Source organism: Dermacentor albipictus, chromosome 3 (assembly GCF_038994185.2).
Source record: "Dermacentor albipictus isolate Rhodes 1998 colony chromosome 3, USDA_Dalb.pri_finalv2, whole genome shotgun sequence".
Lineage (NCBI taxonomy): Eukaryota > Metazoa > Arthropoda > Arachnida > Ixodida > Ixodidae > Dermacentor > Dermacentor albipictus.
In genome coordinates, this window is record NC_091823.1 from 86795919 (window position 1) to 86818153 (window position 22235).

At 47.4% G+C, this 22235-nt stretch overlaps 1 protein-coding gene across 4 annotated transcripts in view; it reads left to right on the forward strand.

Annotated features, from left to right (window-relative positions):
- The window catches only part of LOC135898837 (alpha-2C adrenergic receptor-like), a 696056-nt gene that overhangs the window by 374966 nt on the left and 298855 nt on the right, over window positions 1-22235 (forward strand). Inside the window, exon 4 of one of the 4 annotated variants that reach the window (XM_070535752.1) lies at window positions 20220-20348. The exons of the other annotated variants lie outside the window; for them this stretch is intronic. The gene's annotated coding sequence lies outside the window, so the exon portion shown is untranslated. The remainder of the gene's footprint in view (window positions 1-20219; window positions 20349-22235) is intronic. 4 annotated transcript variants of the gene reach the window in all.

Sequence of the window (22235 nt, forward strand, 5' to 3'; positions counted from 1 at the left end):
ATGCATCTTGGCTGAACGCAGAATCACAAGAGGGCGTCCCCAGAGCTTTCACTTCTGTGCGCCATCAGCATACATCGAAATGCCAACAGAAAATAACTGATCCGCTCACCAATTATGCATAATTACATGAAGGAGGGGCGCGTAATCACTCCATTGTCTGTTTCTGGGCACGGAGCCGATCCAAGAGGATGCTTTGCAGTCTCAATTGGGCCACATTACAAATGCACACGAAATTGTAAACGGAAAAGTGCCTTGGAGTAGTTTCGGAATAGTCCGCGTTGCTGATAGTATGTCTATTTGTCTAATGTCTAATGTCTAATGCTAATGTCTGATGTCTGTCTAATGCTGATAGTATGTCTATTTTGCTGCTATACGGTAAATTTCTGATGGCGCACTATGCATTGGGATAATTTCTTCTATCGCGCCTTCGTGCAGTGTTTGCAGAGACTGATTCTTTCCCATTTCATTTCAGCCTTTTTTTGGCGAGAAGATGGCAAAACATTAGACATAACTTCTCCATGATGAATGAGAGTGACAGCTTCGTGATGAATGGAGTATTGGTGATAGCCTGCGAGCCTCACATCGCTTGCACGGTGGGTGTGCGCTGAAGTCATCGAAGCCGTGACAACGTTTTACATCAACAGCGGTGAAAGACCTGCTCGGTATTTCGATCCTCTTAACTTCAGCAACCTCTCTGAAGCTATTACTGAGTAAACACGCACTTTCCGAGCTTCCATGGTACGCACCTAGAGGTTCTCAAAATAATGCAAACTGTTTCAATGTTCATGTTTCAATATTCATTCATGGAGTATGATGTATCAATATTCATTCATGGAGCATCACCAATACTTCATGAATGGAGTATGCCGATACGCACCTAGGGGTACGCACCTAGGGGTTCTCAAAGTAATGCAAACTGTTCTCACGTCGATGCAGTTGTCGTTTCATCGTGGTTCTGGGCAACAGCCTGACAAATCAATGTTGCTCGCAAGCTGTCACTTAACCTGAAACTTCATCAAGGCATACCTTTGCCCAGCTAGAAACAATATCGCACGCGCCAGTTGGCAAACAAATGTGCGGGCGCAATTAAAAGCAGTTCCTTTGTCGTTTAAACCCGAGCAGTGGCTGGCGTAAAAAAATAATAATAAACCACTATTTTCAACTGTTCGTTCCGTGCCTTGAAAGACTGGCTTCAGCAGCAAATTTTCCGGAACACATTGGCTACGTAGCTCGCAGAAGGAATTGCACGTGCTATAGGCAATAGCGCAAAGGCACGAGAGAAGAAGGGCTAAGCTGTGGGAGGGGTTGGCAATGGAGCAGCGAAGCACGGACGGACTGAAACAAACGGGAATGCGGCGCAGGCAAATGTAGCGGACCGGGGCTATTGAAAGGCTGCCACCGAATAGCGGAAAGAGAAACGTCGAGAAGGGAACAGAACGAGAAGAGTTTCTTCGCTAATGATGTCGAATCACCGCTGCGCCCAGCGCTGCTGCGGCAACGCGGGAAGGATTGCGCAGCTCGCAGTGAGAGCAGCAATTCCCTGCTATTATTTCCTAACTTGTTTTCTTCTTTCACTATTAGTTGATATTTACTTTCTCGTTCCTGTTCTCTTCCGTTCAATTCCGGTTGTCTTCTCTCTCCTCACGATCCTTCATCCCGCGCGCCCTCACGCGGTACTTGACTGCTGCTCGTCCTTCCGCTCCTCACGCGTTGTGGAAACCTCGCGGCCAGCACGAACGCGGCAGTGCTTCAAAACGAAGCAGCAACCAAGAAACAGACGTGAGTCTGCGTAAAATATAATCGAGATCTAGCATGCAAGTTTTACAGTCGCGTACAGCTTTTAATGTGGTGATGAGGACGGAAAAGGGGGTGGGAGGGGAAAGAGGCTACTCAGTTACAGGGGAGACAGTCGTTGTCTTGTTCTCTTGCCAGCTAGCTAGGGACTTCCCTTGCCCCCTTACACACACACATCCGCTCCACCACCACCCTCCCGCATCCATACCCAGTAACCCGTTCCCATGAGAACTCTCGCGTTTTCTGCGTCCTTTAAACTAATGCCTTTGTTTTTGCTTCCGTCGCCGTTGGTCCTGCTCTTGCAGGCTTTTATGGCCCTTTTTTTTTCTTTTTCGTCTAGAGGTAAAAAAAAAAGTAAGGCAAGGAAAGTGAAAGCAGAGAGACGGATGGTCGGGTAATTAAATTCTACTCCGGCCGCCTCGTCCCGTTGTGGTGTCCCCGGCGGCACCACCATTATTTATTGGCCCTCCAACGACGGCGGCAGTGGCAGCGGCTGCTGGTCGAGCCGCCAAGAGATGTGCTTGCTTGCCCGCTTGCCTGCCTGCCTCTCACGCGCTGCGGGTGAGCTCGGAGCCGGAACATGGGCAAGGGCCGAGCGCTTCTTCTTTTGTGCGTTTTCGACCGTCAACTTTTTTTCTCTAACATGCCGCTCCCAACTCCCTCTTTTCTCTAAACTACACTTCCTCTCTTTGTTTCCCCCTCCCTCCTGGCTCTATAATTCCGAACTTTATTCTTTAGAAGCGTCTTTCTTTTTCTTTTTCTTTTCTCTCGCAGTTGACGGTTGCGCGGCTTGCTGGCAAATTTTGGGGAGAACGAGGGAAAGTAAACAAAATGATCGAACGGGAAAAAGAAACGATGAAAAAGAAGAAAGAGACCAGCGAGGTCCACTAAGAAAAAAAAGTGCGCGGAACCAAAAAAAAAAGCGAGGGAGTGGCGTACGGACGGGGGAAGGCCGCAGTGGCGCCGGCGCCTTATTGAAGCAGTCCGCGGGCGTCGCCGGTACCCCATGCTCTCGAGTGAATTACCGCGTTATCCAAAAGTCCTTTTTCATCCTTTGCCGACCGCCGAGCCAAATGCGAAGATAGTGAAGGCCGCAAAGTAAGCGCCGGCGGCTCTCTCCAGCTCTGCCAGCGGGACGCGCTCAAGACGGCGGGAAAGGGAACAGGGGAATCGGGTGGTACGTGTATCGCTGGGCCTGGTCGCGCTCCGTGATTTACGGAGGCGTGTGAAACGGATCGGTGTTCGACCGCTCCTTGTACTTTCCTTCCCACTCCACCCGCGCTCGACAGTGTATTAAAGGGATGCTATGGAGATACACTAGATGAACAGTTTAGACTCAAGAATTGTTCCTTCGAAAAAAATGTATGTTTCGCTAGTTTTGCAACGGCAGGTTAATTGTTAGAGGAGAAAAGAAATTTCCACTTTTTTTTACTTCTTTGAATTGGCTGGTCAGTAATGGCTGGTCGTCGTTTGGAGCGTGTTTCAAGTACCCTCAGCTCGCCAGCAAGGAGCGACTTCACCGCACCATTGGCGTGCTTGATTCGAAGAACCTCGACTTTTTTTTCACCGCGCGTTATACACACTTGGAGGGCGTGCCACCGTCACGTAACTTGGGGAGTGGCTCTTGCGCCCTCTACAACTGTGTTTCAATATACTTTCTCGTATATGGCACGTTGTAGCACGACAAAAGCGATCGAAATTTAATAACTAGAGTGCAATGTAACCTCTCTTTACTGACAAAAGCTATCTAGGCTCGAGCCGACACCTACGGAATTCTATCATGTCACGGTGAGCTCCTGTGAAGATCAATGAGGTATCGCTACCAGCCTTTCACTTTTGCGCCTTTTTTGGCCTACTTAACTTTATTCCATGGTAATAGTGGATTTTAAAGTCAGATATTCTTTTATATAAATGCTCTAGCCAATTATGTCCACTCATTTTCAAGACAGCACGATGAGGACAAACTGTCGGTGTCAGAGGGAGCTGGTAATGAATTAAGAAATCCTATGGAGGCCTGATGCATCGCGGTCTTGTGGGCGGGACATTTGCTGAATTCTGAGGTTGTAACCGACTATTGACCTCGAGGACATACCGTGGTGCCACAAGCTCGAATCTCTCCGTGAAGTAGAAAGCGACATCACGTGATACTGGCTGGGAAGTGTCCGTCATTTCCAGTGTCTATGCTAATTCCGAGTGTTTGCATATTTTAAAAGTTGAGTGTGCGGCCTCTCGGCTGCAAAACGTCCCAATACGTCTGGTATGAATTGCAGCGAAGGGTTTTAGTGAGCGCGCCATCTGATGCTTTTAATTGGTTATTCAGTTCACGCTATCTTTCATAAAAGCAGATACGCGCACTTTTGCCACAATGACAGTACTGTGGACGTAATTTAGGACGACCGCTTTCGGCGATATCACTTGCTGTGCGCTCTTATTGAATGGCTGAGAAAAATTACCGACGATTACGTTACTTCCTAATGCGAAATTTGAGCGCAGCAAATAAGCTGTTTCACCTTTTCGATAGATTGAGGCAAAGAAATCGAGCAACACATGTATGCGCTATCACAGAATTCTTTTTGTTATTTTTCACACGTATTCTTTTAACAAAGACTGCACTAACAGTTCTTGACAGTCATGAAGGAAGCTTTGTGGTCGGAGAAATAGACTGATATATGTTCGACTTGGTACACCAATGCTTGATTCTCAAAGACGAGATCTATACAAGTGCCTCGCGAGGTTGTCACAGCCGTGGGACGCGTTACGAGCGAGAGGAACGGGATGTTCTCCCGCATATGTGTTAGGAAATTGCTGTTTGTCTTTATGTCAACATTAAAGTCCCCCACTACTAACATCGGTGAGGATCGATGGACGGTTAATGCGAGTTGCAGGAAGTGCACGACATCTTTCGTGAGTGCGGTAGCGGACTCACGAAAGCGGTATCAGTCGGTCGCTGCTAGCGCTGGGGGGATGAAAGGGGGGCGGAGCTGGTTACGAGGCCGACGACAACGCCGACGACGACGCGAAACGCAGGAACGGACGCCAAAGAGCCATTTGTGTAGCCAGCCCTCCTCCACAGTCTCTCCTCCTCCCTTCCATCATCCTCCCTCGCCCGGAGAGCCGACAGCGCGCATGCGCGGCGGCGGAGCAGATTCGTCGGCGAGCTGGTTACGAGGCCGACGACAACGACGACGCCGACGACAACGATGACGCCGACGACGACGCCGACGACGACGCGAAATCCAGGAACGGACGCCAAAGAGCTGCGCTCTAAAACTGGATCAGTTGATTGGCTGGCTGAGCCGCACGTGAGGCGATGGCGATGGTAGCGCCGAATGTGATTGCCCAAGAATACGTCCCTGTATACGTCCCCTGTAGCTTACCAGAATTATTTTGGGACAATGATCTATTACCGGTCTATTATAATACGTGGAACTTAAACGGCTTATAATTATGTATCTTCAATTCGCGCTTTCGCCGCGTGCGCGGCATGCAAGTCGCGCGCATCTCTGCGCAGCGTATTTATTCTGACCGATGTCATATAAAGCGAGCATCCTACAAGCCCTGCGTGCATGGCTTACCCCCTTCTTACGATCTGCACATTACGTCGTTTTCAGCGGCTTTATCAGCCAAGCATTTCGCTGAAGTTTCGTTTTATGGTTCGCATAAAACTCACACCGGGATCGGTCGAGCACTTGGGGTACTGCGGCACCGAGCAGTATTACCATGCCACATAATTAAAACCGTGCTCTCAGAGTGGGCGACTAAGATGGGGGCGAAATGCTAAAACACCCGTATACTGTGCAGTGGGAACCCCAGGTGCTCGAAATTATTCAGACATCCCCCACTATGGCGCGTCTCATAATGATATCGTAGTTTAGGCACGTAAAACCCCATGATTAATTTTTTATGCGAAGCATATTACGAGGGCTCAACCCAGCTCCTCAGGCGCGGCGGTGACCATGAAATCACGTGACACCGTGACGTCACGACAGAGGAGAACCGGCGCTCCAACTCCCGCCGTCGCTCGCGGCGTCGCGCCCCGCATCGGACGCGGTGCGCGTCGAGCAACGCAGCGTTCGGCGCGACAACGAAATGTGCGCCTGAGCAAGCGCCGCACGCCTGAGCCGACGTTATGCGAAGCATATTACGAGGGCTCAACCCAGCTCCTCAGGCGCGGCGGTGACCATGAAATCACGTGACACCGTGACGTCACGACAGAGGAGAACCGGCGCTCCAACTCCCGCCGTCGCTCGCGGCGTCGCGCCCCGCATCGGACGCGGTGCGCGTCGAGCAACGCAGCGTTCGGCGCGACAACGAAATGTGCGCCTGAGCAAGCGCCGCACGCCTGAGCCGACGCCGACGACACCGGCTTTTCTGCGACACGAGCTCCTTAACGCTGTCGCGTTAAAATAAAGGCTAGTATGCTTCGCATCCTGGGCTTAACCTTAGCTAAGCCACAGCCATTTTTTTTTTTTAATGGGCCACTAAACTGCTGCCCTGGGAATGACACGTTATCTACAACCCTACAATCATGGCTTCAATCGCGCAGCCAGCGAGCTAGCGTTGACTGCGGCAGAGGCGCGAAGACGCGAACGCGAGTCACGTGATGCCACTTCATACGTCATAACGATAGCAGCTCCGGTCTCTCAAGTGGTCGTCTCGAGCCCAATAGCTTACTGTTTTCACTCCGGGAATTTGCAGCGGAATATTTTCCCCACTCAGGCCCTACAGTGCACTACACCGTGAAAAAATGTGGAACGTTCATTCGCCGCATTCGGGTCGCGGAAACAGGACCCGCCGTGGTGACGTAGTGGCTCTGTCGTTGCGCTACTAAGCCATGGATGGGATGGGCATGGTGTTCGAATCCCAGCCGCGGCGATCACATTTCGATGGGGGCGAAATGCAAAAACACCGCCGTATGCCGCGCATTCGTTGCATGCTAATGAACCGCAGGAGGTTAAATTTAATCCAGTCCCCCACTATGGCATGCACCATACTTATGTTGTGGTTTCGGCACCTTAAAGCCCAAAACGATTTTTAAAGTGAAAGCGTTACTGGCCGCGAACTTGCAATTACGCCGTGGCGGTGCTCCGAGGAGGCACATGACGTCACAACGCGCGCCTCGCCGCGGATATTTCTCTCTCTCTCTCTCGCTCCCTAGTAACTACTGTGTATGCACCACTAGTAGCACCGAGCCAGAGGTATTCCGCCGCTGCGCAGCGCCGCTCCTTTCCGCACCCGCCATTTGGTATGACGTCACACGCGTTCCTCGTCGTTGCGCTCGCCTCCGCTCGATTCGCCAGCTGCGTCGGATGCCTGATATGTCGGAGGATTGAAAAGGATAGCTCGCGTGCGCCGCAACCATAGTTGAGGCGGCAGTATGGACGCCGACAATTCGGATCAGCAGGAGGAGGCCTGGAATCGACATCGGAACGAAATGAAGAGGAAACCAATCGCCCAAGAATCAGACGAACAGCGCACCGAACGACTGGCTAAACACCGCAACATAGCTAGACAACCAGACTAACCTGGACTTGCAATCAAGATTAACCTGATTGCAAGTCGCTAAGAATGCTAAGCGCTTACCATGTTGTGCCTTAGCATTCGCTACGTATATCCTGGCATAGCCGAGCTAAGCCACTGCCAATTTTTTTAACGTGCTCTCTATGCGTGATAACTGTCCAATGTGCTACGACGGTACTTCAATGATTGCAACAGTAGAAAAACAGAGAAATTCGTCGCACCGTCGTCATCGTGTCGTCATCGTGACATACGCATACGTTTGTACGTATTCCTGTTGTGACATTCTGAAGCGCTCGTGGATTAACTAGAACAACCGAAAAGGAAGTGCGCAGAAAGCGCGTGCTCTGCGCACTTCCTTTTCTCTTATTCTGGGTTTTTTATGAGTGGTGCACAAAGTGACTAGGTCATCCTAATACCATATTTTGTTGTCGAGACTCTATCACATTATAACGTTGCATGACGCGTGCGAAGTCCTCATTCAATTTCGTAAGGTTTATCGATATGATCCGTGCAGCCAATTGGGATGACGTGGTCAAGAAAGAGAATACTGGAATAGTCCTCGGTTCCTTCTCCAAGGTAAAACTGATTGTATTTACAAATGAACATTTACTATTGAGGTAACTCACTGCTTTCACACACCTGTATTACTAATTCGCCGGTGACGTCCATGGAGAAGAAATAGTGACTCCGCAAGAAATTTAAAACCCAGCCATTTAATAATGCACTAAGGTTCACACTTAAAACATATTCTAACATGCTCTCTGCTATTCTTACACGCGCCAAATGCGATTGCTACCAACACCAAATCGAGAAAAATAGAAATGACGCTAAGAAGAACTAGAATATATACAAGGAGTTTCCTAACAGTAACAGGTCTCAACCGCGCTTGAGTGAAATCATTCATAATGGCAACAGTTATAGTAATCCAAATCATACAGCGAATGGATTTAGTGTCCATCTTAGTGATTCATTGTATGTTGCAACTGATCTTGACTTACCTAGCCTTCTACATTTCACTCACTCATTTTATTTGTTTCCAACGTCACCCGAGGAAGTCCATCAAGTCATATATTCTCTAAAAACAACTGGACCGGGCTTAGCTATGATACGCCCCACAACAGCAAAGCTTTTGTCAATGGGGTTATCACTAATTCTGTCAAATATATTAAATGAAATTTTCAGGTCCCATGTTTTCCTAAGCAAGGTTGGAAAAATAGTTCCAGTTAAAAAAAAAGAATAAATGGTGACAGCAATTTTATTAACAATTCCCGTCCGATCTGCACACTATCATTTTTTTGTAAGTTGGTCGAAAAATTGTCTTATAACTGTTTAACAAAGTTCCTTTCTAAAAACATCTGCTGTCTCCTTATCGATTCGGTTTTCGCCAAGCCCTTTCTACGGAGTGTGCTCTTCTTCTCTTTTCTTTTTTTTTGTTCACTTGTCACATCGAACAAGCAATAGACAGTGTTAAGTTGGTCGGAGCCTTATCCATTGAACATACTAAAGCATATGGCACTATTAACTATGAAATTCAATTATACAAACTTGAATACATCGGCACATATAACCCACCTTTACAGTCCATTAGCAACTGCATTAATAATCGGTCACAAATTGTTTAAATTTAGAATTTTTTATCATCAGAAAAAGGAATTAATAATTGAGAGGCACCCAAGGGATCTATTCTTGGACCACTACTTTTCCTTTTATTCATTAATGATCCATCTAAAGTACTTTTACATTCTAGTTTTATTTTATATGTTTATGATACCACCTTTTCTGCTGCCGATAAATCTCGCAATTCTATTCGATAAAAACTTAACACCGACGTGCACCATGTCCACTTTTGGCGTAAAGCAAACTTGTTGCACTTTAAACCTTCCAAGACCACATTTATGGTATTCCAATCTCCACAGTTACACATAAGCTCTAGCTTCGCAGTTTCATTTGACAAGCGCGCTCTACCTCTATCTAGCAGTACCCAGCTTCTTTGTGTAAGCCTTGATAGGAACCTCGAATTTCATCTTCATGTCACAGCGCTGCATCGAAAAGTTTCATTTAGAATTCCTTAGATTATTAAAACACGTTGATACTCCCAGTCCCACATTATTTCATCACTATAACGCTTACGTTCTTGGTCATCTTTCTTACTGCATGTCATCCTGGGGCAACACATAGAGCACACACCTCAACTCTTTCAGTACTTACAAAACTAGGCTGTAAGGCATAAGACATTTAGCCCACTTACATGTAATTCTCCTCCCGTATAGAAAAATTCAAATATCCTTCCTCTCTATGAGTTGTTGTGTCATAAGCTATCAATCTTCATATTTCTTCTTCTACACAAGGAGTGACTGCTGAAGGTTTCAATGTTGAAAATCTTATCAATACTAACAAAACCTGATTTGCAGAGCAACAAAAATTACTACTCCCAAAAGCTTTCCGATATTACATGTGGAACGCCGGATCTGCTGCGCGTCGCAATCAAGAAAAGATGACGTGTAAAATTGTTTAATAGCGTAATCTTGTTCCACGGCAATTCCTGTCCCCAGATCGCTGATGTGGTTAACACAAAACTGTAAAAGTTGAAGTGGGAAACGCTGCAACGTCCGCCTTACAGCCCAGACCTGTCGTCTTGCGACTTCCACATTTTGAGGCAATTGAAAAAACAGCTCAAAGGAACCAGATTCGTGTTGGACGATGATGTGAAGGAGTTTATTACAGACTTTCTGATGCAAAAACCCAAGGAATGTTGTAAGACAAGGATCACGCGACTCGTTAGTCAGTGAGACAAATGAGTAAATTCTCATGAAGATGACTTTTAATAAAGTACGCCGTTTGTTATATATTCGCATTGGTTCACTTTCATTTGACTCGCCCTCGTATATTTTGCAGAACGGCTTTCTATATGTGCTCTCTGTTGCGACCATAACTTAGGTGCAATTACTCACAATACACTACCGGTGACAGCTGCTCCTGCGCAAAACATCGGAACAAAGGACAGCGTCATTGAGACTTTTTCCTGGTCGCTGCATATGTACAGAAATATAAACAAGGTTCTTGAATTACAAAGTTTCACGGAACTGTTTGTCCTCAACTTGTTCATTTCATGGCGTTTACATTTTTTGTATCAGTGATCAGCGACATGCACTGCTTTGCTGACCTCGAAGTGATATAGTTCTAGGGTGCGATCTTGTACGCGTTCCAAACTCGAATGGAGGCGGTCCGTTCTTTCCGTCGCGAAACTGGTGGTCCGTTCCGTTGCGTTCGTCCGATAGCAGACAACACGGAATGATTGACAGCAGATATCACTTCACAATTGACGTCATGGCGTTCTTCACCGTTCAAACTGACCAACCGTGTGCGGCTCGGTGGAACGGACCGCCTCCGTTCTATTTTGGAACGCGTACAAGATCGCACCCCTAACGTTCGTGGGATATTTTCTCTACTTAATAAATAGACAAAAACACATGGAAGCATTGTTATCAGTCATTTCAAGCACAATTTTTGGGACATACGAGTATGTTAGTTTATGAAAAAATAAATATTTTACTTGTCTTGACAGTGCGTAGCATACATGAATTTATTTGCAGCATCTTTGGCAATGGCAATGGAGTTAATATTAATTTATTCAATCCCTCAACAAATTGTATAAGGAGGAAGTCGAGCTGCAACGCAGGACCCCCCCCTCCCCAAACAAAATTTCTGGCTACCCTACTGGTCACCCTGACACTTGACTGCCACCAAAACCATAATTTAGGCTGCCGCTGTCGGCAGGCAGAATTATAGCACTGTCTTCTCCTACGAATTCCCCACAACCAACGAAGACAAACACAAAATCCCGCAAACTTGCATGGCGAGCAGGCCGATGTGTGTCTCCGTACGCTTTGTACACGCCTGACGTCACTGTCACTGTGTGTTTCGTTATGTCGTCGACGTTCTATCGGTCTTGCCCTTGATACTACGGTAATGGACACAGTAGAAGGCGCTTAGGCGAAGTAACAAGTACCGCTGCCCATTTGGGCTCGAACCCAACTCGGTTACAACTACGCGACGCGCTTGGCTGCTCTACGCGGCCCTGCAGGAACGGACTCTCGGCCAAACTCGCTTTCCTCGGAGGAACTCGCGACGCGCCGTTTGCGTCCTCTTGCGACTATTTGCGTTCCCCTCACTTGGGCTTGGGACAGTAATCTAGTCTGCGGAGTGTCCACTTAAAGGACCAATACGCGTACCCCTGGGTCGTATATGCGCTTGCTTCTCTTGACTGTATATGGCCTATGCCACTGCAATACGCTGCTCTCCCAGCGGAGGAATGGTGGATGTGCATCGACTGAGGGCGTACAGGCATACACTGACTATACAAGAGTCGGCGAAGACGAGCACTTGGCGCTAAACGCTCGGGCTTTTCATAACGTAGCGCTCCGGAAACTCTTTCCTCAGTTTGAGTGGCTCGCAATGCGTCCCCGCCTTCTTCTCATCCCAGAGAGAAGAGGCGCTCTGAGTGAACGTACGGGACATCCCTTGCATGCTGGCATTGTTGGCACGCATGGCATGCCGCGCTTTTCTTGGCGACCGCTCTGAGGCAACTGGCATCCTCGGTGGCCGCGGCCTTGTTGTTGGCGGTGCTGGCGTTGCTGCCGACTCGCTGGACATCGCCCCGAAGCGCTTACATTATTTCCTTTTCCTTCTTTCTTGAGAAATGCGTCTCGCTGCCATCCTTTCCCAAGCGTCTACAGTATGCCTATCAGAAATTCCAAAGCCGACGAGTTACATTCTGAGCATAGCATGAAATCACTCCCTTAGTACGGACTGGTGCTGCCACCAGACACTTCTTCCGCGCGGATGCATATCTACGTTACAGGGTGCATAACCTATGGCGAGAAGTGTAAGGAAGGTTAAATTGGACGGACGCTAGAACCGCGTACATGTGCCCGCCAGCGGTTACCAACGGGCACGCGTGCATTAAAATTCCTGACCGACCCAGTCGGGGGCCAAAAAAGCGAGAAGAACGTGTTCGCAAAGCAAACGGGCGACATTTTCACTCCCCCTGCATCAATTTTCGTTTTGTTTTCTCGTCCCAACGGTTCACGTGGTCCCAGCGTGTCAGCGCGTTGTCGCCTATGGCATGCTTGCATTCCCTTATCGAGTCGCGCACGCGAACGCGCAGTTACTGAGCAGGAATATTTGCGGCGAGCAAACGTTTATGCTGGTGATAACGCGTTAGCGTTGTTAAGATGTTTTCGGGAGTGGAACACCTTCCAGATATACTCGGTCCGTGCCTGTGTTGAGGTTAACCCCAATGTTCGGGAATAACTTTCATCGGGAAGAAGGGATCTTGCGAGTTGTTTCTCAGGTAGCCCTTCTCTCCTACGTTATGTTGGTTGAGCTTCTACGGCGTTCCTCCTTGTTGACAGTGATGCGACACGCGTTCTGTGTTCTAGAGAATGCAGCGAAACTTCTATAACTCAGGTATGTCAGGTAGCGCTTCCAAGGATGTCCTTCCGCTGCAACGACAGATCATTATTGACCAACTTTACGCTTATTGTTAGCGAAAAGGTAGCGGATACACGGAAATACTCAACAAAAACGCGGGAAGAACAATAAGCGTAAAGTTGGTCAATAATTATCTGTCGTTGCAGCGGAAGGACACCCGTGGAAGCACTACCTGACATACCTAAGTTATAAAAGTTTGGCTGCATTCTCTGGAACATAGAACGCATGTCGCATCACTGTCAACACGGGGGAACGCCGTAGAAGCTCAACCAACATAAAGTGGCAGAGCAGGGCTATATATATATATATATATATATATATATATATATATATATATATATATATATATATATATATATATATATATATATATATATTTGATGTGGCTTCATGATGTGGCTTTACCAAGTGACAGAAACAGCTCATCCTCGTTTACAGGATCGGTGTAATATATATATATATATATATATATATATATATATATATATATATATATATTACACCGATCCTGTAAACGAGGATGAGCTGTTTCTGTCACTTGGTGAAGCCACATCATGAAGAGCAGAACGAGCACGTGCGTCACTAAACATCTCAGACGAGCTGCTTTTTAATGCAATAGCAATTATATGGACCCTCCAGGCACATTTCTGCAGTCGGCGTCACCGTGAAGTCCCGTATAAATTCGAAGGGCGACAAAAGCGTCGCTGCGCACCGTATGCTGTATGTGCGAATGAAAGCGTGCGAAGGTGAGCCGCCGAACTTGGCTCAATCTCGAGTGCGTGAGCGCGGCAGCCGGGCGGGAAGCGAGAGCTCTGCCGTCGCTAGCGAGGCACGGTGATGAGGCGAACAACGGGCCGTTCTTCTCCAGTGGCTGCGGCTTGCGGGCGCCGTATCTTGAAAGCGATCTACGACGTGATCAAAGTGCGCGCCCGCGCGGGCCTCATCTTCAGAGCGGTGTGCGATGTTTGCAGAGTGCGTGTAGTGTCGGTAGCTTCGTATGCGCTGTGCTTCAGACGTTTCCTTCGCGTTGAAGCGAGAGATGCACGAAGGTCAATTCGCTTGTGGCTGCCGCGATCCCTCACTCCAGCCTTTTGACAGCGAGTTTTCGCACTCAGTGAGCGCCATGTGTTCATAGTTTACCTGTGCGCGCGTGACACCATGCTTCTTAATTTAGTTAAAACACGTTGGCAGGCTAGTTGGTTTGAATCCATGATAGGATGTGTTAGCGCGACTGAAGAAGAACGCAGAAAAAAGCAGACACACAGAGACGGCGCTGTCTCTGTGTGTCTGTTTTTTTCTGCGTCCTCGTTCAGTCGCGCTTACATGTTCTATAATTGTTAACTTACTTAGTAAGCTGATGCGGCCGATAAAACTGTTATCCTTACTTCACATAGCTATCGACATATTTGCTATCACAATCGGCGTTTCGCCTTTTGGGTGAAACTGCGACTTCTTTGTTCGTCTGTCTATGTAAGTTTTTGTTATAATCCTTTAACTCTGTTATTCTGGTCTTCAATCATTGTCATTATCATCATTATCATCATCATTGTTGGCACGCAGCACTGTGTGTGTCGCCATACTGTACTCTGTCTTTGGTGCACCAGTTCTGGTTTCAATAATTTTATATGCCAACTGTCCCAAGTTTCCACTCCACTGCGCCCGACGGAAGAGTAGACGCTAACCTAAGTGTCGAAGCTGAAGTACGCTGATTTTAGATGATTTGAATTAGGATTACAGCAGATAAATTTCTGGCAGCGCCAGATTCGCTTGCACTCTCCACGACATGTATTTTCTTTACTTCGATGTAGTTTAGACTCGCTTTCGCTTGGACCAGCTGGAGACTACAGCGAATAACCCCTGTCTTTAGCGTTCTCATAACGTACTTAACCGATACTGCGTATGTAGAAACATAATTGTGTTCCATGTTATTGCATTTGTTTCAATACATAGTTGGGCATAAAAGGACAATATGAAGTAAAAAATGTTTATGCATATTTTTAAGTCTTCTAGCAAGTAGGCTCTATTACGATGCGTTCAGCTGGAATTGAAACTGGCATCGCACCTTTTCTATTTATTTTCTCTTCAAGATAAATTCAGTTTAACCGTCCCTGCAATTATCCTCTAAGCCAGTCGCTCAGGAAACCCACGCATGCGTTTAAAGCCCTCCCCCTCGCGCGCACGAAATCCTCTCAAATCTGAAAGAGCGGGAGCAATCGTTTGATCCGACAGCTGCGCACTCGTAATGAAAAGCAAGCAGAGATACAGCAATGCTTCTTGGGGGGCGACTAATTACTTATTAAGCGCAGCAGGCTCAGGAGGTGCTGCCCCAATTAACGACATCTGCGCTCTCGGCACACGGCCGGACAGCATTTCGCATTTCTAGAGCCGCTGTCCAAGGCTCGGGAGCAGCGCCTGAAACGTAACTGAACCCTCGTATTCAGAATAAAGCTTAAATCCTTTAGAGGTCATTTTGCGCGCGAAAGGAAGTGCTACATTTCATAGACAAAATCGTGTGGACTAAATCGCAATTTATGAAAACTTTGTCACCATCCTCATTTCTATTTTACGGTGAAGCTGTTATCCTCTCGGTGGTCGGCGTTTCTTGTGTCCGTCCATGAACAAAAAATATCATCGTCAACATTGGCTCATGACACCCAAGCAAGCAAAAATGTAATTCCTCATCCACCACGTAATGTAGAGGCTACACGCACTCAGGAAAATGAAGCGAGCAGTGCGTACATTCATTAGAATCGCGAACACCATGGGTAGAACAGCGTGCGTTTCTATAAAGAACCAGCTCAAAACAAGCATCTATCAACAGCAATAACTCATAGCCCCGTATAAGACAGAGGCTACAAAAATAGTGCATACATTCATTGAAATCACCCGTACAACACACAAAACAGCATACCTTTCAATAAACAACAAGCTCAGAACAAGCATCCCAACCAACAATAAAGCATTGCATACCCACCTCAGTAGTTGTAGCGCTGGTTTTGCAACAGCTCAGCTAGACATTCACTTTCGCAAGGCCGGGTTTATGTGCACTCTATGTTATACGTACCATCGACTTTGCTAATATTTTCATTGTTTCTATACACCTCTTATTGTTTTCTTTTTTTTCTTTATCATATCGGATTATATAGGCACAAATCTTCTGTGTTCGAAAATAAGTGCGCAACGAAACTATTTAAAAACACTGGCCCGTTTGAACGGTTAAAATGCATTCCATTCATCAGCTATGTGGAAGCGAGTTTAATGTATGAATAAATGAAGGAATGGCGAGCCACCAAGCCTGTCTTGGGAAAATATAGACAGCCTAAAGGCACCAACAATGACCAGGGAGAAAGGCTTCTAAAGGTTGCGTATTTGTAAAGAAGAATGGTGATTGCAGGCATTGTAACAGCATATTTAAGGTTGAAGTTCTCATGGAAGGACAGGGAACATCATCTCATGGACGCGTACCACATGACTACAATTCGCACCACAAAGTAACGAGTTTAGCGAAAGAACTTTAATTCGCCTCTGAATAAAGATGCTTACTCTCTCTCCCGTCGGATGTACAATCTGATGAGTTCGGACATGTCACGCAGTCCAGCAGTACCGGTGAACTTACGAAATCTGCTTACAACAGTAATTCTGTTTATTTCACATCTCCGAGAATATTTTTTGTCGAAACAGAAAATAGCCGCGACAACAACCCACTGTCTTCAGCTGGTAGCAGGACAGGAAACACGTGAACTGTATCGCTACTTGATTGGCGTGTATCAGTAATACGTAATCATTGGTTCGTCGGTCCATTCTCTGCCGCTATCAAATAACTACGCTCACTGATATCTAGAGTCAGCTTGGCGCAGAACAAACCGGAAGATGCTTGGGCCGTACAGTTGTCTGTCACTGGTAAATATATTTGTGAGTGTTTCATGTCGGCAGATACACGAAGGCGCAAGCCGCGTATGGTATCAGTTCACTGTTCGCGTTTCGTTCCTATTCTGCTTACAATATAGACCTCTTCCTGCTTCGTTTTGCAATGTTCTTTCGCCATTCTTATTTTTCTTCTAGTTACTCGAAGTAAGGGGTTGTTCCAAAATACGGCATTATTCTGATGTGACCCTGTCTCAAAACTGGCCATTTATAGACAACCGACGTCTTCCTGCACCTGCAATGGCCCTGCATCTTCTCTTTGGCCGCTGAAAACGAAACTGTCAGTTTCACTGCTTCGCTCAGCACTATCCAGAAGCGATCTCAATCGTAAAACGCTATAGGAACTATACCTGTGACATTTCTTTTTTCAACGCTACGTCTCGAGTGCGTTTACGTTATATTACGTTCCTACAAGAAGAACAGCGTCACTTACAAGACGTCCTAAGAGGAGGACACCAACTGATTAAATAATAATTTCCTCAATTCCGGGATACGTTGGAAACTCGACACGCACTTTTGCGTTCGTAGCGTTGAAACTATACGCAAACCTAACATAGACCTGTTTCGTACCCTCAGCAGCGCGTTGCGGCGTGGTCGTTTTTTCGTTTCCCCATATCGGAAGGATCCTCCACGCGTCCCATCTCCCTGCTGTAACGAATGCGCCGAGGCCGCGCAGCAAACGAGAAATTAATCACCCGTCGGCAGCCGAGCTCGAGCGTGAAGAGGACGCATTGTCGTCGTCCACACCAGCCCCACGGGCATTGTGCGTGTGTCTGTGTAGACGCGAGAGTGTTGTCCACACTGCGGCATTTGCGGCTGCAGCGTTCGCTCGAACCGCGTCAGCGCTCATCGACGCCACAGCGGCACTATAGTATATGGTTGATATCTGCAGTGGACAGCCGCCCTGACCGCGGCGATGCATTTGTGTGTCGCGACCTGGCGTTCACGTGCGTATACACACACAACCACGCAGATCGACAATATATAGAGGGATCGGACAACGTCGCTTTCGCAGCCGCGAATGCGCGTTGCTGAGAGTTTCGTCCTTCGCCGATAGATGCGGTGTGGGACCGCGGATTGACTAATGAGTTTATAATCACCTTCTGTGTAATTTTACTTTCGACCGGCTTCCCTCTCGCGTGGCGGCGTCGACGACGGAAAATGCGAACCTAATGCGATTCCCGAGCCGCAAATTGTGGATCGCGCCATGATATCGGGGCTTCGAGGTTTGTTTCCCGGTCGCTAACGTCCCCTCGTCCCTCTATTGGTCGCACGGATCCACGCACGGATCCACGCGATGTGGGTGCAACAACAACGTGACGTTTTCTCCGCGTCATCTGTCTATCAAATACAGCGCGCGAGCATGCGCGTGTGTGCGTAGAAAGCCTTAGCATGTACGTGTGTACGTGCGTTCCTGCGTCTGTGTGTGCGTAGGAGCGGTAGCTTTTTTTTCAGTTCGTTTTCGTTTGTTCTTTGATTTAGAGAAAAGAAGTTTCGTTCAATGTTTCTGCCATCGAAGCTTCATTTCGCAGAAGAGTGGGGAGGTGGAAATCGAAGGCATGTCATATATCTCGTTTATTTCTCGGTATTTACTGCGTGGTAACTTCGCCTTTGATGCGTATTTTTGAATGAAACTGAAGTTCGATGTGATAATGACAATTACTGGCGACTGTTGGCGCTACAGAATTCTGGGAAACCACGCATAAATGTATATATACTATATGTGAAGCGCAAATATATAGCGTTCATTTTCTCAAACAGAAAATGAGTGAGCACCGAAGCGAATAAGCGAATTACGAGAGCGTGGCAGTGTCTTGGCGTTTCGCAGAAAAGGAACCTGGCTAAGAGATATTGAAAACGCGCAGACAGAACTTGGTTCTTCGTCTTTCTTTCTTTCTTTCTTTTACCCGTTTGATGTGGCAAGATTACCGTGCGAAATTGAGAAAGTAGGAACCAGCCATTATCAGATTACCACCGCCGTTTCACGGAAAGGACGCAGCGCTCCATGGACATCACAAAACCTTAGCAAATATGACCATGATGCGAGTGCGCGGCAACTCGAGACATAGCTACGAAAGCATTAAGTTGTAGTGGGTTACGTTTGCTTGAGTTACAGGAGTATTGGGTACACTTTGGAACTTTTCTCTTTGACATTGATAACGCGTTTCCACGCTGCATACTCAAATTATGTCGGTAAACATTGCAGTGATCATTCTAGGGAAGATTCGGTGCTAAATTTCACCAAGTATGCACACTTTATGATGTGTGAGTAAGTCGATCTCACTGGTCATTTCACGAAGATTAAAAAAAAAACAATTGCTGGTGTGGTTTCCTTGCACTGTAGAATTTCCATCTCGTGCATTCTCAGAGAGTGGGTGCTTCGTAAGCCGTCTTGCTCACGTGGTCAACGAATTTCCGTGCCTACTTGCGTGCGAGCGACAAAAACATCAGTTTCTATAGAAGCGATTCTTGCAGCGCAAGCTTTACATGGTATTTTTGTAAGTCTCTACTCACAGAATAACTATGACGCATGGCTTCTCGAGTTTATAAGTACGCAGGCATGGTCTCGGAGGCCAGTGCGCAAAGTAAGCGTGGCAGGAAATCACTCTCTCCGTGCCTCTATGTTTGCTTATCTTTTTTTTTTTTTGAGTGACGGGTGAGGTACCAGAAAGCGAGATCAATAAGAGACAAGAGCGAAAACAAGCCGGATATATTCGAAGCGTATCCACGACTTTCAAACAACCTAGCTTCAAGCCTCCCGGCCATATTCAGGTGCTTTGTCACCTATTCTGGCGCCTTGTGCACAATGAAAAAGAAAGAAAGAAAGAAAGAAAGAAAGAAAGAAAGAAAGAAAGAAAGAAAGAAAGAAAGAAAGAAAGAAAGAAAGAAAGAAAGAAAGAAAGAAAGAAAGAAAGAAAAGAAAGAAAGAAAGAAAGAAAGAAAGAAAGAAAGAAAGAAAGAAAGAAAGAAAGAAAGAAAGAAAGAAAGAAAGAAAGAAAGAAAAAGCACGAAACACAATTTCCGAGTTCACACACATGGACATGAAAGCGGCACCTATACGAATGTGTGACGTGGCAAGAAGAAAATTGAAATGCAAAATATACATGTATATATGCATAAGAAGTAACAAACACTATACCTATGCTCCTAAAGCAAATCTGCCATGTACGCAAGGACGTGGACCACGAAACGAAGGAAGAAATGCAAATTCTAGGGTGGCATGAACAGAGAAATAAGGCGAGTCCTGAGAAAGTGAAAAAGAAAAGCAGCTGGAGAGGCTGAACGCTTCCTAGAAGGGTACAGGGAAGGATAAAAAAAATTGTGAAGCAGAAAGGCGTGCCTCTGGTGACGAAACCAAGCTCAATCTGTTGTCGCGTTTGTTGGCTCGTTTTCTCTGCAGGCGTGTGGCTGTGCGCGACGACCTGTTTTCCCCCTGGCTGCCCTTCGATCCGTCTGTTGATTTCCTTCTGGTCCGCTTGCTTGCTCAGGCCACGTCAAACGCGGACGTCACGACCGAGTCGGCCCTCGCAGTGGGTCTGGACAGGGTGGCCTGCTGCCCGGGACCCCGATCATGGGCGGCATCGCTAGCTGGCGCGGAAGGCGGCGACGTGTCTGCGGTGTGTGCGTCGCGGGACGGCCGTGCGTCGATATTGTTGTCCACGAGCTAACCCTAAATTAGGCAGAGCAGTCAACTCATGCAATCATTTATTCTATCCGCCATGCAACACATCAATCCAGCGTCGTCGTGCAACTTTCGTAACCGAGTCGCAGTGTTCGAATTTAGAGGGCTCGAGTGCGGCATATAAACGGTCGCAGATTGCGAAGATTGACTGTTTTGCATTTCATCACTTTGTGCGCAGCCATTTCGGAGGCGAGCATCACAGAACAGCTTTCGAAAAAAGAATTCTTTATCAACGGTTAGAAAGTCTCATATGGGCGCTGTCAGCTATGCTTGTCGGTGTACCGGGATAAATGCAGGCTACAGCAATCTTAAATTTCATGGCCCAGCGATTTATGGGGATGTGCTACACCGACTCACTTATTTGATCACAAAGCCTTGTCAAAATTGGCCGAGCGACGTTCAACACCATGTTGGTCCTGTCATTCAGTCGACGCGATTTTTAGCGTCTTCTTTCTCGCGTGGCAGAGTTACTACGAAACGCGTATTTTCTCTATGCGAACGAATCCTCCCTTCGACTCCAGTAAGTTCCATTCGATTTCCCGCCGGGCTAAACACTGCAGGTGAACAGCATACCAACTGCGTCACTGACTTTTCGCACGACTCAAACCTCCCTTCCGGTTCGCGCTATCTTGCCCCTTTACCGAATGGTCGAATCGACGCCGATCCACTGCTCTTTTCGACGTGCCGTCTTCCTTCCTTTCGTTGCCGTTACGAAGCCAACACAGAGCGACGTCAAGGGCGAGGAGGAGGAAGGGGGGGGGGGGGTGTAGCTCCAGCGGAACGGTACGGTAGCCCAGACGGCGACGCGAATCCACCCGTTTTGTTCCTCGTGTCATCCCGCCTTCTTCCGCGTGGAAGGTTAGTCGGAAACTTTCTCCCCCCCCCCCCCTTTCCCGGGCGCTCCCACGACTGGGGCGATGGGTGCCCGCTTACGTGCCCGTTACGCGCGCTCGCCCTCGCTGCCCAAGGCCCTTTCACGGCGGCGTCAGTGTCAGTGTCAGCACCGACGGCCCAGTGCTGAAAGGCGAGCCACCTCGGTTCCGATCGGTGGTCCCCCATCGAGCTACGCCGGCGGCACTGATGTCGGCTGACTGCGTCGTCACAGCCGCTTCGATGAAAGGCTTTCCCCCTGCTCGTCGCCTAGCCTGGCGAAAAAATAAAATGCGGCACGAATGTAGGAATAGATGTGCAGAGATGGACGTCTGACCGCTGGGAATGAATGAGAGAGCAGGGCACAAGTGGGACTATTCAATGCGCAGTCGTGTTTGAAATGCGTATACGCGTGGTGACACGGTGTGACCACGTTGACTTCAGTGTGTGCCTGGGAAGTGTTGGCTGTAGAGCCGTGGTAAATTGTCGCCACCAAGGTAGCCCGTTTATTCGGAGCGAAATCTAGCAAATTTAAGTATTTTAGCATAAATTTTGCTAAATGAAACAAAACAAAGTGGTGCTGCGCGATGCTATAAAGACAGAAAGAAACATTCCAGTGGAGTACAGCTCGTCTAGGTCTAATTAAGAGATTGGCCAGTTTAAATGAATATCCCGTTGAGAGTCTAATTTGACAAATATTGTAAGGAGAGAAAGAGATAAATGAGATTAGAAAGTCTGTGAGCTTAACCTAAAGGTAAGTATCTCACTGGCTACCTTGGGCTGGGGAAGGGGAAATGGAAAGATAAGGAATGTACCACCTGCTGACTAGACAATGTGTTATTAGGCGACAGTATCGTTTGTACTTTTGATACTTTAGACTACATAAGGGTGGAGACATTTACCATGTATGTTGTATGTACCATGTGTTCCTTACGTCATAGTGTTCCTGCGG